This window comes from Neophocaena asiaeorientalis, unplaced genomic scaffold (genome assembly GCF_003031525.2).
Source record: "Neophocaena asiaeorientalis asiaeorientalis breed wild unplaced genomic scaffold, Neophocaena_asiaeorientalis_V1.1 scaffold240, whole genome shotgun sequence".
NCBI classification, from domain to species: Eukaryota; Metazoa; Chordata; class Mammalia; order Artiodactyla; family Phocoenidae; genus Neophocaena; species Neophocaena asiaeorientalis.
The window spans coordinates 6490632-6506390 of NW_020185331.1; positions in this window are offsets into that span (position 1 = coordinate 6490632).

Here is a 15759-nt window from a genome sequence, read left to right on the forward strand (position 1 = left end):
GAGTTTGATGACATAATATGTGAGTGAGGATGTGAGATAGGAGGAACTCCAATATATTGCAGATAGAAGTGTAAATTGGAGTATCCTTTAAAATTATGGCAATAGATATAAAAATTACAAATGCACATACCTTTTGGTTCTGCATTCTACTTACAGGATTTTTTTTCTGTAGAGGAGCTTACATGTGTGAAATGAGGTATGTAAAGATTATTTACTGCAGCATTGTTTGTAATGGCCTGTAATTAGAAACAACATAAATGTCCATCAATAAAGGACAGATTAATCAAATTAAATCAAATCAAGTCAATTTAAATTGTACACTGTCATTAAATAGCCTATATGAAAAGATATAATAAGTGAAGAATGCAAGGTGCAGAGCTGCGAGTATAGTATCTGTATTAGGGCTTTTTAGAGAAACAGAACAAATAGGATTAATGGATGGATGGATAGATAGATAGAGAGATAGATAGATAGATAGGAGAAGATTGTAGGAATTGACTCATGGGCTTATGGAGGGCATGAAGTCCCACAATCTGCCATCTGTAAGCTGGAGAACCAGGAAAGCCAGTGGTGTGATTCAGTCTGAGAACAGAGGCCTGAGAACCATGGAAGCTGATGATGTAAGTCCAAGTCCAAAGGCCCTAGAATCTGGGGCCGACGATGTAAGTCCCAGTCAGAGTCTGAAAGCCTGAGAACCAAGAGCACCAAAGTCTGAGGGCAGGAGAAGATGAATGTCTCTCCCAGCTTTACATTTTTTTTGAAGATTTACCCTTTTCCAGCCTTTCTGTTCTATTCAGGCCCTCAGTGGACTGGATGATGCCCACCTGCATTGGTGAGGGTGGATCTTCTTTACTCAGTCTACTAATTCAAATGCTAACCTCCACAAACACCCTCACAGACACATCCAGAAATAATGTTTATTATCTATTTGGGGCATCCTTAGCCCAGTCAAGTTGACACATAAAATTAACCATCATAGTATCCTTCCACTTATTTACAAAACATTTGCTTGCATATGCAAAGCTTATCTCTTGAAGGACACTCAAGGAATTTATAATGGTGGCTGATTTGAGGGAGAGAAGGTAGACAACTGGGCTGCAGGGTGGAAGGAGACCTACTTTTCATTGTGTACCCTTTGTCCTTGTAATACTTGTACCATGTTAATATACATGTAAATGTGATACAATAAATTAAATGTGAATTAAAAATCCTTGAAAAGTATAAAATAACTGCAGAGAGCAGTAGGGGAGTGAGAGCCTTTAGCTCTGGATTTAGCATCATCTTGGCGACAGAAAAAAGAAAGAAGATGAATGGCATTGAGTGCAGCAGACTTAAATGTGGCCAGCGTCGCAGTGATCCCCCTGCCAGATAAGAAAACATCTGTATCTAAGGATAAAGTGCTTATGCAAGGAATGCAACAGTACATAGATGAATATAAGTGTTTTTGTAAAACTCGATGAGAAAAAGCATTCTGAGAATATGAGGGGAATTTTTATATTGAGGATTGATCCTGAGAGTCATCCTGGACCTTCCCTCTCCCTCCATCTACATATCTATGAATCATCAAATCCTAGCAATTTAACCACTAAAAGATATCACAAATGTCTCAACGTTCCTCTACCACTTCCCTAGTCTAATCTACCACTAGTCACTACCCCAGACTGGCAGTCCTGAATCCCTTCATTCTAAATAAGAATCCTTAGTAGTCTCTATTCTCTTTCACAGAACCCTTTATTTGTCTTCATAAGTCTTGTCCATATATGAGAATACTTATTGGTGTACTTGTTTGATTAATGTCTCTTTCCCCAACTGGACTATAAGCTCCAAGAAGTCAGAGACCATGTCTGTTTTGCTAATCACTATATCCCCAACTCCAAACTTTGTGTTGAATAAATGAATGAACTAGATTATGGAATTTATCTGATAAACATAGCTGTATACATAAGGGGAATATTTTAAAACTGCATTGATGAGAATATAAGGAGGTAAATTGTCAGAAGCAGCTATGTACTTGGTCATGGAGGATGGTCTAGAAAATACACTAGGTTTTTTCAGACTCTGACCTCCACAAGTGTGCCATGCTTTGAGAGCTGTCTTCCTAGAGGCTTCAGCAAGGCATAAGATTTCAATACTAGTAAACGGAACAATTCTCCTTTTCACTATTTCACTCTACTTTTGTGTAGAGCAAAGAGCTTCTTATTTGAAGACGTGAGGTCAAAGAAGACTGTATATATTGTTTTAGCATCACCTCCCTAGCAAGTCTGTACGGTTGAGTATGAACTGGATGGAGTTCATGGTGAAGTTTTGCTTCAGGAATTTCCTGAAATAACTCTCCACAGAAGTTCGGCTCTCATAATTGAAGATTACATTGACCTCGTGCACTGCTAGTGCACATTCAAAAGTTTTCTGGGAATCAAGACCACCATGAAGAAGTTTCCAGTGAGTATGTTACCAGGTTTTAATGACCAAAAGTACTCTGTACATACTTTTTTTCATGTTCCATTGTGATAATTGTAATGTATTGCAATAATTTATGTGTCTGTTTCTTCTGCCTTTGTAATGCGCCCTTTTCAAGGACAGGAGTATAATAGGAACTCAATACATATGTCTAAAATGAATAATCTGAATTCAGTACCTGAATTTGCCTCTTGGAGGAAAATTTTATTAGAGAGAGAACAGTTCTAGTGTAATTCACCACTTATTAGCACCGTAGCTCTGGACAGATCATTTAATCTTTCTTCATTTTCCTCTCTTTTAAATAATTATGAAAAATGTAAACATAAAGAATAATAAAATTAACATCTACCTACCACCCAGTTTTATAAAATTTTAATATTTTGTCAATTATGACAGAGAGAATGCCATGTGTTCATCAAATCCTATTTCATTTTCCTCTTCCCTGGGCACACAAAAAGATTGCATCCCCCAACCTCCTTTGCAGGCAGGTTGGTACCATGAGACTTGTTGTGTCAATGGGCTGTAAGCAGATGTGGGGTGTGTGTGTGTAAGTTCCAAAGTAAGCATAGAAGAATGAATTCTTTGGGCTCTCTTCCCTGCTGCAGAGACCATGGAAGAATGTTTTAAAATGGCAGTATTGGCAGATCTGGAACCTCCATCAGCCTGAACGACTGATGTATCCCTGAATGACTATATGGATCAGTGTTTGAGAATACCCCTTGCTCTACATCTTCATCAACACTGAATTTTGTTAGCTTTTAAAACTTTTCTGCCAGTTTGAAGGTGTGAAATCATTGTTTTAATTTGTGTGTGTGTGTCTTTAGGATATTTTTCTATTTCTTTCCTTATTTTATTTGTCTATTTTTTGGCTGTGTTGGGTCTTCGTTGCTGCACGCGGGCTTTCTCTAGTTGAGGCGAGCGCGGGATTCTCTTCCTTGACGTGTGCAGGCTCCTCATTGCGTGGCTTCTCTTGTTGTGGAGCACCGGCTCTAGGAACGTGGGCTTCAGTAGTTGCAGCATGCAGGCTCAGTAGTTGTGACTCACGGGCTTAGTTACTCCGTGGTATGCGGGATCTTCCCGGACCAGGGCACAAACCCTTGTCTCCTGCATTGGCAGGCGGATTCTTAACCGCTGCTCCACCAGGGAAGTCCTTAATTTGTGTTTTGCTGATTATGAGTGATCCTGAGCATCTTTTCAAATGTTTGTTTGTCACTGAGTTCTGTGAGTGCCTGTCCCTTCACCCATGATGGTGGTGGGTTTCCTTACCCTAGTGTTTTGTAGGAATACTTTTTTATTTTGGAAATTAATCTTTTGTCAGTTACGTTCACTGTAAATACTTTCTCCAAATCTGTAGCTTATCTTTTTTACTTTGTTTAAAGTATCTGTGTTAGACAGAAGTTTAATTTACTATAAAATAAAAATTTAAAAAGAAAGAAGTTTAATATATTATTCTCCTTCTTCTGCTGCTTTGTGTAAGAATTCTTTCCTATCTCATGGTCGTAAAGATATTTTTCTGTATTTCTTTTTGAAAGTTTTAAAAACTTCTCATTTTAAGTCTTTAATCTATCTGTAAAAGTTTCTGAGCCTGTATGCATGTGTGTATGCATGTGTGTATGCATGCGTGTGTGTGTGTGTGTGTGTGTGTGTGTGTGTGTGTGTGTGTGTGTGTAGTATAGTATGAATGTTATTTTTTTCCATAAAAATAGCCAATGTCCCAAGACCATTTATTGTTTATTTATTTTTTGGCCAAGACACACGATTTGTGGGAACTAGTTCCCGGACCAGGGATTGAACCCGGGCCACGGCACTGAAAGCCTGGAATCCTAACCACTAGGCAAACAGGGAACTCCCCTCAAGACCATTTACTGACTAGTCTATCTTTTCAATTGATGGTAATACAACTTTGCCGTATATCAAATTTCCATTTGTGCTGGGTTCTGTTTATAGGTCCTTTAATCTGCTTCATTGGTTATTTTTCTGTCCCTGGGTCAAAGCTATGCTGTCTTAATTGCTACAATTTTATAGGTCTTGATATCTGGTAGTATGAATATTCCTCTATCTTGATTTTCATTATTGTCTCATGTACTGCTGACCCTTTGTATTTCAATGAAAACTTTGGGTTGAGCTTGTCAAACTCTACAAATAGCTGAAGCTGAGATTTTTTACTATTGCATTTTCTGGTTAGTACTAATGATGCATAGAAATCCTATTGATTTTCATATTTTGATATTGTACCCAGAATCTTGTGCCCTAATATTAATTGTATGTAGACTTTTTGGAATTTATAGATAACCTATAGACTGTAAATAAGAACAGCTTTTGTTCTTCCTTTCCAAATCTTATATTGCTCCTGTACAGTATTAAAAGGAAATGGTTACTCTTACTCTTTATTTTGATAAAAATGCCTTTAAAGATTCACCATTAAGTATTTTTTTGCTCTTGTTTTTTCTCTCTATGCTTTTCTGGTGAATATACTTAAGCTAAAGAAGTATATTCAACCTTTTTATGCTTCATCCTCCTCGTTTGTAATATGTAGATATCACCACCTGTTTTACTTATTTTGCTAGGCTATAGTGAGGATTAAATGAGATGTCTTTTAGAAAAACCTCTGAAAATAGCAAAGTACTATATTCAAATGTCAGTGTGTGTGTGTGTATTTTTTTGTTCACTGCTGTATCCTCAGTACCTAGAACATTTTCTAGGACAAAGTTGGTACTCAATAAATATGTGTCAAATGACTGTGAAGAAAGAGTACTAATAATAAACAATTGTTTCATGTAAAGTAATGTTTCCCTACATCTTAGCAGAGGTGGCAACAAGGGCATGCATGCTGCCATTCCCTGTATCACCTACCAGTGGCAGAAGCCACTAAATTATCTCAGAACCCCTTCTGAACTTGAACGCTCATACTCAGAACCCTTTTCAACTCAGTGTTCTAGTCAGCCATTTGCAACTTATTGTAGTTGGCATATGAAAAAGAACTTGTTTACCAATGTGCCTTAAAATTTAACCAAACCAATAGCATTTAATCTCTACTTGATTGGGCACATGGTACTGTTTGAAATTGAGGGTTTAGTATTTACAAAGGTAAATATCCACAGGAGGGTTACATAACAACCGGAACATAGAAATTCCATTCTGTTTAGTTGGTTTATTTTTCTCATATAGTTCTTCAAAAGTTGAAAAAAAAAGATATCTGTTAAGTTAAAAGCAACATTAGGCCTACACAAAATTATCCTTTTTATTAGTAAAATGCTCCGTTCATAAATTTATCTTTATTATTATGTTGCTAGCTGGAAATGAATTGTGAGCATGATGTTAATAATTGGTTAAAGGGCTTAATTTAAAAAAAATTTTTTTCCAGCAAAGCTTACTGAATCTTCTATTTCTGATAGGTAGAAATTGAGGTGAATCATAAGTCATCCTCTCATATACAAGAACAAATAAGCATTAAATTTCCAAAGTAATCGTTAAGAACATAATTTTATTTTGTATGTTTATATTGCTTCTCATATTACATTTGCCATTTTCACTTCTTCTCATGTTATTAATCTGCAGTTTCATGTAAAAAGGGACTTTGTATGTTTCTCTTCCCAAACATTTCCACCTGTCACTTCCCTCCCACTTATCACAAACCCCTGTCAATTTTTGCCCTAGAATATACAAAATTTAGTGATTAAAAATAGAAATGTAAGATGTGTGCACTGGAAGGACACGTTCATTTACTGAGAGGTAGGTGATCAATGAAACATATTATCTTGTCTCAAACCACAAACACCTTACACCTGGAAAGATCTGTGATTTCCCTGTGGTCCGTGATGCCTGTCATTTCTCACTTCTTGGCTTCCTGTTCCAACTTTGCACTCCTGCTGCTGGGCTTTTAAGAAAGGTGTCATAACATTCAAAAAAATTCAGATGCTATTTTCTCCACTAACCAACCTTGCCAAAATCAAACCTTGAGGCTCTTATGAAAGATTAAAATTTCAAAGCTAGTACTTTGTAGAGAAGGGCATACATCATTATTTCGCTCTAATCTGCAGCCACCTGACAGGCTCAAGAAGCAATCATGGCCAGGAACCAGATTTCAGATATTGTAAAGTCATTGTTGCTTTTCAATTTTGATTTAGCCCATACAAAAGCTAACAAGTAAGGAAATTTTCATGATAAAATATTATAGGAATAAAGAGAGTTCACAGTAGTATGGTTGATACAGATACATAAATATGTGTATGTATATGACATTAGGCAAGTTAGCTAAGGCCTCAAATTTCCTCTTCTGAAAAATGGAGATAATAGTATCTATCTCATAGGATTATGGTGAGTGTTAAATAAGATAATCTATGCAAAGTACATAGCACAGCACCCGGTAAGAATGTGTACAATAATATATAGTTTATGTAGACTATGTATTATTATCCATATTTTAGAACAAAGGTTGGATGGATATAAACCTAAATCTTAACAATGGTTATTTTGGGGTGGTGGTATGATAGGTGATTGCTTTTTTCTTTCCTTTGCTTTGACAGTATTTCTAAATTTTCTCCCATGAGTCTATATTACTTTTTTTAAAAAATAAATTTGTTTTATTTTATTTATTTTTCTTTTGGCTGCTTTGGATCTTTGTTGCTGTGCATGAGCTTTCTCTAGTTGCAGTGAGCGGGGGCTACTCTTCATTGCAGTGTGGGGTCTTTTCATTGTCTTGGTTTCTCTTGTCGCAGAGCACAGGCTCTAGGTGCACGAGCTTCAGTAGTTGTGGCGTGCAGGCTCAGTAGTTGTGGCACCCAGGCTCAGTAGTTGTGGCACACAGGCTTAGTTGCTCCGGGGCATGTGGGATCTTCCTGGACCAGGGATCGAACCTGTGTCTGCTTCATTGGCAGGTGGATTCTTAACCACTACACGACTTTTTTCTTCAGTAAGAAGTCAGTGTCCCTTGACCAAAAGTAGTCAGGTGGTTCTCACTCAGCAGAATCATGGGGCATATAAATGAATGTCTGGAGCTGCCTGTGTTAGGTCATGATAATGGTCCCCAATGAATCCCAGCTCCCAGTGTCCACGCCCCTTTGAAATGTGACTTTGCCACTCCTCCCATCAACAGAGTCTAATTTTCCACCACTTGAAACTGGGCTGGCTTTGTGACTTGCTTTGACTAATAGAATGTGACAGAAGTGATGCGATGTGAATTTCAGGACCTAGACCTTAAGAGACCTTGCAGCTTCTGGACTTCCCTGTTACCACAGTGGTTAAGAATCCGCCTGCCAATGCAGGAGACATGGGTTGGAGCCCTGGTTCAGGAAGATCCCACATGCCATGGAGCAACTAAGCCCGTGTGCCACAACTACTGAGCCTGCGCTCTAGAGACCGTGAGCCACAATTACTGTGCCTGTGTGCCACAAATACTGAAGCCTATGCATCTAGAGCCCATGCTCCGCAACAAGAGAAGCCACTACAATGAGAAGCCCGTGCACCGCAATGAAGAGTAGCCCCTGCTTGTCGCAACTAGAGAAAGCCTGTGTGCAGCAACAAAGGTTCAATACAGCCATAAATAAATAAATAAATAGAGACCTTGCAGCTTCTTCTTTTGCCATCTTGCAATCCTGAGATGCTTCATGCTGTGTGGAAGCCCAGTTTAGCATACCTGAAGGATAGCTTTTGGGTCCCGAAAGACAGCCGGCACCAGCTGCCAGACATGTAAGTGAGAGCATCTTGGACCCTCCAGCTCCAGGCAAGTGGTCAGATGACTACAGCCACATAAGTGACCCCAGCTGAGCCTGAAAAGTAGGTGCCTAAAGATTCAATACACAAGATTGTGAGACATAATATAACATTGATATTTTAAATTACCATGTGTTGGGTTGGTTTGTTACACAGCCATGGACATCTGAAACACTGCACTTCATAAATGCCTAGGCTGCCCAAACAGCTTCAACTTCACAGGGGATGCTGCAGAAAGAAGGGATTGCTCTCCAAACATATTAATTTATTGTACAGTTGTAGAGAGTTAAAAAAGTCTTCTTTTTATCTTTGCTTTGTTATCTGAACTTAACCTTACACTGTTGTAAATCTATACAGCTGTCCCTTGGTGGATATGGAATTGAGGATTTCCTCGAACACCTACCCCAGGGGCAAGAGTGCTCATTTTCGGGAGTCCCTGTTTGAAACTTTTGAGAAGCATTGTCTCACTCTTATTTACCTATTGTGTGTCCCCCATTTTCTGGGGCTACCCTGGCTGGGATATCAAGGGACAAAACATTCATTCCTTTGTTAATCTGCTTCTTAAATGTTTATTGAGCACATTGAGACTGGGCTCAGCAATAAAAGAAAGCAGATGACTTTAAGACATGGTCACTGCTCTCCAGGGCAGGAAGATAAGACATGCAGATAACATCAATAGAAAGTAATCAGTGCTAAAGCACTGAGTGAATTACGGACAACTCATAAACCATATGAGTTTAGGGGAAGAAGTCCTTCCAATTAGAAGGGTCAGGATTGAGTTTATAGGAAACACGCAATTTGATTTTAGCCTTAAAGACTGAATTAAGAATTTGGTGGAGGTGAGATGGTGAAGGGCCATCCGGACAAGGGAATATTCATGAACAAAGGGCAGGAAGGAGATACAAGACACATTTGAGAGGTGTCCAGGAGACAAATTTAACTGAAGTGGAGGGTTCATTTACTGAAGTAAATGAAACAAATATTTTCTGAACGCCTGCTGGTGTCAGACACTCTGCTAGTCTCCGAAAATATTGAGATAAATGACAGTGGACCCATTTCTAAGGAATGAGTAATCTAGTGTGCCGGTAGCAAATACACCATTGTAGTGGATACGATGACAAGTTTGTGGCTGAGTATCAAGGAAGATAAGTCTGGAGAAGTAGGTTGAGGCCAAACTGTTGGAAGACCTTGAAAGCCAAGATTTCCCCTGTATGGTTCAGAGAAATTTCCGCTTTAAAAAAAAAAAAAAAAAAGGAAAGTTTTTTTTTCATATTAAGCTTTCTTTGGAACAGTATAATAGACAGATAAGAATGGAACTATTCTCTCTCAGTCCTTTTCCCTATGGCAGCCCCAGTGTTCCTCTACAGTCCCAGAGAACACAGTTTCAAAAACAATATTATTGTGCTGGCAATAGGGGCTTGTTGAAGTTTTTTGGTTAAAATCAGGAGAGTCACATAATGTGTGTAAGACGTCCAGTCAAAATAGATCACAATTTTTGAGCAATTACTAGGTATCATATTAAGTGTTTTCGAACATCAGGATGGTACTATTATTACTATTATTATCCCCATTTTAGAGGGGAGGGGTGTTTTCAGAGAGATTAGGTAAATAATCTAAGGTGTACAGTGGCCAGAGTAGAGTCAATGAGATCTTAGAGTCTGTGTCATAGGTTAGGCACAGCTGGGAGGGTGTGAAGCCTCTAAGCTCTACTGCCTTCTAATCTGCTCAGCTCATACCAGACACTTGATTAATGGTATCTATTAGTATTATCATTTTTTCTAGTGCTCTTAAAAGAGGACAAGGGTCTAGGAATTGCTTCATACATTTGGATATACAATTTTAGTTGAGGCAGATGAGCTAATGGCCCAGAATCACTAAATTTAAAGACAATTTGGGACTCCCCTGGTGGTCCTGTGGTTAAGACTCTGTGCTCCCATGGAAGGGGACACAGGTTCAACCCCTGCTTGGGGAACTAAGATCCCTCATGCCATGTGGTGAGGCCAAAACTTTAAAAATAAATAAACAAAATGAAAATAAAGTCAACTGGTTTCAATACAGTAAATAAGGTACCAAATGATATCATTATTTACAATTCATTTATTCTGTTGGGGTATTATACAGATTCATGAAAATATCACCTTGATGGGTTTTGAGCTACTTAGAACAGTTTTCTCCATAAAGAAAAATGAAAAAAAAAATGACCAAGAAAAGTACCAAGGGTCGTATGGACGTAATGCATAGTTAAAGAAATGCAATTTCAAACAGTGAGGTTCCAGGGCTGCCATGTGGAGTTGTTCAGCTTGGGCAATGTGCAAAGGTGACTGGCCAAGGGAAGAGCAGTGTGGAAATGGAGTTCTGAATGGAAAATTACACATTCTGGCATGGTCTGTGTCCATCTAGAAAGTTGGGAGTGGGGAGGGAACTTTTAAAATTCATTCACCCAGAGGGGACACCTTTAAAAAATTTAAACAAAGGCATTCTATAGGTTTGCAGGGGTGTGAGGTAATATTTCCCACCAATTATTATTGGCAACGATGAAAACCTTTTTGTTAAGCTCACAACTGGTGAGAGTACAAAGGAAAGAGGCATTCTCTTGCATTGATTTTGGGAATTTTTGGAATTTAAATTGGGACTGCTTTTTAGGGAAACAATTTAGCAATATCTTAATTTTTTTTTAATTCTCACAGCATTTGATCTAAGAATTCTACTTCTATGAATCTATGCTTTAGATATACTACACAAATAGGCAAAGGTAACATTACAGGATGCTCATTGCAATATTATTTGTGAAAAGAAAAACCAAAAAACCACCTACATATTTGTGTAGGAAAGTCTGATTAAAAAAATATGGTGTATCTATATAATGGCATAATATGGAGCCACTAGGAGGAAATCTGTATGTACTTATACAAAAAGATATACAGAATATATCTAAATGAAACCAATCAGATTGCACAACATTTTAGATATTATGCTCTCATCTGTGCGAAAAAAGGGACATACATGTGTATAGGGTTATGGATTTATGGGACATTTCTGGAAGGATATACAAGCAATAGTTAACAGTGTTCCTTCTGGGAAGCTAGGAGAGTAGGGGTATGATTTTAATCTTCCATTTTATATCCTGTTTTGTTGTTTAACTATTTTTTAAAAAAATAAGATGAAAACAAACAGGAAGGGTTTGGGATCCCATGTTCATCGCAGCATTATTTACAACAGTCAAGATATGGAAACAATCTAGGTGTCCATAATTGGATGAACGGATAAAGAAGATGAGATACATATACACATACTTACATACACACAATGGAATATTATTCAGCTATGAGAAAAGACATTCTGCCGTTTGTGGATAGACCTTGAGGGTACTAGGCTAAGTGAAATAAGTCAGAGAAAGATAAATACTGTATGATATCACTTACAAATGGAATCTAGAAAAGCTGAACTCACAGAAAAAGAGACTAGAATGGTTGTTACCAGGGGTTGGGGTGTGTGGGGAAATGGGAGATATTGGTCAAAGTGTGCACACTTTCAGCTATAGGATGAATAAGTTCTGAGGACTTAACGTACAGCATTGTGCTTATAGTTAATAATACTGTATTATATACTTGAAACTTGCTAAGAGAGTAGATCTTAAATGTTCTCACCACAAACAAAGAAATGGTAATTATGTTACATGATGGAAGTGTTAGCTAATGCTATGATGGTAATCATTTTGCAATATATAAATGTAACGAATCAATACGTTGTATACCTCAAATTTACACAGTATGTCAATTATATCTCACTACAGCTGGGAATAACAGGGGATTTGAGGGAACCCAGCTCTGAGACAGAGATAACTGTGCTGCAAGTTTATTACTTGAGCATGCTTGGGTTCAACACCTGTGGAAGGAAGGGAAGGAAGCAGGATTGGGCAGGAAGAAGGTGGGCTGTGAAGTAGTCTCAACAATGGCCTCAGCTAAGCCTATTGGGATCTCTGGAGCTGGGATAGCTCTTCACAGCTGCCCTGCATCGGGGTGAGAGGGCCAGACCTTGATGTACCCTGGCATCAACCAGTCAATGCGTGAGGCTGTCACAGGAAGATATGAACTCGGGGGAGGAGACTATTGAGCTGAGTCAGTTCTGGTCTCCCATCGCCCAAAAGGAGTAAGTCCTTCAGTTCTGAAGAGGGAACTGGGTGGCCTATTTAACACCACTTCTGTTCCAGAGCCCATTTTCCTGCAGGCTCAATAGCATTGTAAATTTGTCAGGAGAACCCCACATGGTTAGCCCTTCAAAAGACAGCTGAGGGCTTTCCTGGTGGCACGGTGGTTAAGAATCCACCTGCCAATGCAGGGTCCCGGGTTCGAGCCCTGGTCCAGGAAGATCCCACACGTCGCGGAGCAACTAAGCCCAGGCGCCACAACTACTGAGCCTGTGCTCTGGAGCCCGTGAGCCACAACTACTGAGCCCGTGTGTCACAACAGCTAAGAACAGCCCTGGCTTTTGGCTATTGATCCTCAAACACTGCCTCCTCATATTAAAATATCGACCAACACCATTTAATTGCTGGTCTTCATGAGCTCTTAACTTCTCATATTAAGCAAATTGTAAAAGATGAAATGTCTTCTATATCAGAAACATCACTTTTTCTTTTTTAAACCCTACTTCCACCCACTCATTGTTTGACTCTTATTGCAGTGGTTTTAAATCCTCTGGTGAATTTGCTACCTGCTCTTGGGAATTAAGGGAATACTGAATTTTTCCTTCTGTGTAGTACATATATAAGTAATACTTTGACTACACAGAAACCCTCATTCTTTAATAAAAATGATGTTTTATTGAAGCTGAAGAAGCACATCAGTGCATTACAGTGCTTTTATATTAAAAATCAAGCTAGCTTGTTTTGCCAGTTTAATCAAGGGGTGAGTAATTGGAAAATAATTAAGTTGGCCTGGTTTACAGGAGTGTACCACCTTGTAAATGAGTTTATCTGGAGAATCTGGATGCTATCAAAACATAATGGAACATAACCTCCCTTTGGGAAAGTAAATCATGTGGCTTGAGAGGAAGACAAAGGAAAGCTCTGGAAGAGAGCTTGTGCTTCTGAGTTTGTGGGTTTAGCGAGATCGGTTGTGGGGTTGGATGGCAATAATACTGGCGTCAAAGCAGTCTTTATCCTTTAATAATTCCCTAATCCTTGTTGTTATGTGAACCAGCAAACATTTGAAAGGCAAAGCTGTGGAATGGAATTAAGATGGTTTCCTGAATGAGGCAGAAAGGTTCAAGGGGAGCAAAGAACTTACAGTTTTCCACTGGAAGCCTACATTTTGAGAAATTTAGTGAAGACCAATCAGAAACAAAATGTTCTACAAATCTCAGTATAATTATTGGTGCTAATCAAAGGCATAAAAACCACCAAAGTGGCTTCCACATTGTAGGAAGAGTCACTTAAAGGGGAGATCTCTCCCAGTGGTGGCCAGACTTGTATGTCTGGAAGCTTATTGGTTTGGATTTACCTCTAACCATTTACATAACATTGAGAAAAACTATGTCTATAATATTGGTCCATCTCAAAGAATGGAGGGGGTCATTGCCAACAGAGATGATGGGGGGGCCAAAGCCCACTCAGGTCACCCCTGCGTACTACCATTTTTCTTTCCTATGAAAATAAATTTTCAATAAACAAAGTTATCAAAGGACCATTTCTTAATGTTTTGCTTAGGGACCCTGACTGTAAACTTAAGTTAGCTGCATATCCGTGATATAAACCTGGATTTATTATTACCATTACTAAGGAGAAGCCTATGAATTGCCTTTGAATAAGATACAAGGTCACAATAATTGATTGTAATTATTAATTGATTAGATAACATCATTAAAATGTATTTTTCAGTTTCATTGAGGTGTAATTAACACAGCAAATAGCATGTATTTAAAGTGTACAATTTGGGCTTTCCTGGTGGTGCAGTGGATAAGAATCTGCTTGCCAATGCAGGGGACACAGTTTCGATCCCTGGTCTGGAAGATCCCACATGCTGTGGAGCAACTAAGCCCGTGCGCCACAACTACTGAGCCTGTACACTATAGTCCATGAGCCACAACTACTGAAGCCCACATGCCTAGTGCCCATGCTCTGCAACAAGAGAAGACACCGCAGTGAGAAGCCCGTGCACCGCAACGAAGACCCAACACAGCCAAAAATAAAAATAAATTAATTAATTAAAAATTAAAAAAAAAATAAAGTGTACAATTTGGTAAGTTTTGACATAGATATTCACCTATGAATCCATCACCATAATCAAAATAATGAACACATTTATCGCCCCCCGCAAGTTTCCACGTGCCACTAAGTCCTCTCCCTCTTCATTCCCAACAACCATTGGCATGATTTTTATCACCGTAGTTTAGTTTGCCTTTCAGTTTCCATGTACTCCTTTTTGTCTGGCTTCTTTCACTCAACACGGTTTTTGAGATTCATCCATGTTACTGTGCACATCTAATAGTTCATTCCTTTTTGTTGCTAAGTAGTGTTCCATTGTATGGTGTGATGGTTGATTTTATGTGTCAACTTGACTGGGCTAAGGGATGCCCAGAAAGCTGGTAAAACATCATTTCTGGGTATATGTATGTAGGGGTGTTTCAGAAGAGATTAGCGTTTGAGTTGGTAGACTGAGTAAAGAAGATCCACTCTGGCCAGTGTAGGTGGGTATCATCCATCTGTAAAGGGCCTGAATAGAACTAAAAGGCAAAGCAAGGGTGAATTTGCTCTCTGAGCAGGGACATCCATATTCTCCTGCTCTCGGTAAGGAACACAACATGTTACAATTATTTTAGGTTTTCTCTGAAAAAAAAACTCATTAAAAAGTAATCATAGTTTTCAATGATTTTAAACGTTGTAATAGAAGTCAATAAGATTTACCTTTACAATTTAATTGGATGTCTGCACATCTATATGTGAGGCTGTTGGAAAAAGGGATAATTTGGGGTGGGTTTGGAAGAACCGAAACTTCTGCTGCAGCAGTGGGTAGATGACAGCTTCTCAGGTGGAGGGATAGGGCACTAAGTCCATAAGAAGAGGGGAGACAGGAAGAATAGAATATAGAGTCATAGAACTTGAGGACACAAAATTCTTTAGAGGTCACCCTGTCGAATGTCTCATATTTAAAAGACCTTTCTGAAATGCCATGGGATAGCACAGAGCCTAAGACAATAGAAAAGATGGAAAGAGAATAACCCAGAGGTTTCAATGATGACACTGAGGTCTATGTTAGAGGCCAGTGATACCACCACTTTATGAATCACCTTTGTTGAAACCCAGAAAAGACGTCCCTTTGGGCTGACAGACTCACAGGCTCTCAGCCTGATTAATGAATTGTGTGCTGGATTTCAGCCTTCCCAGGCCCCTTTGATGGTGTGCTTTTGTGTTTTGGCACAAAAGCCAAACAAGTGTCTTTCCCCAAGCCAGAGAGGAATCTAGAAACCAGAATTTCTAACTCAGTTGGTTTGAGAGGGAGCTGATTAGAGTCAGCACACTTTGAACACGAAGGTTCAAACAAAATAACTTTTCCAGCAATCAAGTATAGATCAGGGTGGCTAAGACTTGAT